This window comes from Mus caroli, chromosome 1 (assembly GCF_900094665.2).
Source record: "Mus caroli chromosome 1, CAROLI_EIJ_v1.1, whole genome shotgun sequence".
In the NCBI taxonomy this organism is placed as follows: domain Eukaryota; kingdom Metazoa; phylum Chordata; class Mammalia; order Rodentia; family Muridae; genus Mus; species Mus caroli.
Window position 1 is genome coordinate 34232627 of NC_034570.1, and position 1991 is coordinate 34234617.

The following is a 1991-nucleotide window of genomic DNA, read 5'->3' on the forward strand; positions in this document are numbered from 1 at the left end:
TGTGTGTGTGTGTGTGCATGCACGCACACACACACACACACACACACACACATACATATAAACTTGCTAACCAACTCTTTAGTTTATGAACATTGCCTGTGTCCAGAAATGATGGAGATAGGCTGGTGGTGGCTTAGGCCTTTAATCCCAGCACTTGGGAGGCAGAGGCAGGCAGATCTCTGAGTTTCAGGCCAGCCTGATTTACAGAGCAAGATCTAGAACAGCCAGGGCTACATGGAAAAAATCCCTGTCTTGAAAAACAAAACAAACAAACAAAACACAAAAAGAAAGAAAAAGAGAAGGGAGGGCAGAAGGGCAGGATAGATGGTGGCGAACTGGCTGCACTGGTGTGTGTGTTTAGTCCTAGCACTCAGGAGGAAGACACAGGAGAATCTCTGTGAGTTCAAGGCCATGCCTCTCTCTATATATAGAGAGTTTAAGGCTACCTTTTGAGAGGGTATAGTGAGACTCTCTCAAAAGAAGGAGAGGAAGAAGAAAACAAAAAAGAAAGAAAAAGGAAATTTCGGAGATCCCTCGTTTCATTCTGCATTAGTTCTCCATGTGGAGTCTTCATGCTTACATGAACCTTTTGGCTCTGCATATCTTTGTGTCCTTCCTTAGCCAGGCCAAATGGTCTGTGAGAAGACTAGGCCTTGGGTATCCAATACAGCAATAATATAGCCCTGTGTGTAACACAAGTGTTTAGTAGCCACGTGGAAACACAGAAAGAAGTTGATGAAATCTGTTCTTAGCAATGCATTTTACTCAGCCCACCATATTCCAAACATATTGACAGGTGGGCAATGTAAAAATTTTTTGGTAACAACTTGGGAATTAAGATGTGCTTTGTACACACCACTCATCTCTGTTAGAATGAATTTCACTTCGTGTACAGCCAGCAGCCACATTGAGCTTATTGAACAGTGCAGGACCAGGCAAACACAAGTGGGTTTCTTAAGACATTGCTACTGGGTCGAACAAGAGCATATTACTTGTTGTTAGACCCCAGCTATACCTTGATGTCCCACACGAGAGAGGTCTTATAAGACCTATTTGGAATGCGCTGGAGACCTAAGCTTTGTCTTTAAGAGCCAATCACCTTAGTTTCTACGATTTTTATTCGTTTAATAGCTTCTACTCGTGAAAATAAGAGTCTCTCGCAAATGGCCCCAAGTGGATCCATAAACACTTTGTCAATTATGAGGTTGAGTATTTAATGAGATGCTGATGTAAAAGGCTCTCTTATCCTGGTGAGACAAGGTTGCAGCATCCCATGTAACCCATCAAGGTGCAGGTTTGTAAATGGTTGACAGAAGCTCATAAAAAGGGCTGTAATCTGTTAAATTCTTCAGCTCCTCACTCTAAGTCACTTACTGATGATAGGTTGTCTCAGCAAAGCCCTGTGCAATGCTCACCGTGGTGGGAAACTTGTTTCTCTTCAACCGTGTGAGCTACATGGCTGACCTGGAATAAGAAATGCATCTGGTCGCTTATTCTCACGCCACGGGCCACTGGTGCAGAGGCCGCTTAGAAGAAAAGGCAAAGTTCTTTTATTCAGCTTAATAACTTTTTTAAAAAGTATTGTTTTAAGCCTGAGGATGGTTTCATGAGTCTGTGAGTAAGACAGCAGGATGAGCAAGCCGGAAGCCTCCACATCAGCCAGGAGGGAGACAGAGGAGAAGAGAAAGCAAGCATGCTGTTGGAGTCACACTGTCGTGTTTAGCCAGCACTTAAGATGCAGAGGTAGGCAGATCTCCGTGAGTCCAAGGCCAGCCTGGGCTGCATAAAGTTCCAGGACAGGCAGGAATACCCTCTTTGAGAGAGAGAGAGAGACAGAGAGAGACAGAGAGACAGAGAGACAGAGAGACAGAGAGACAGAGAGAGACACACAGAGAGAGACACACAGAGAGAGACACACAGAGAGAGACACACAGAGACACACACACAAAGAGACAGAGAGAGAGACAGACAGACAGAGACAGAGAGAGACA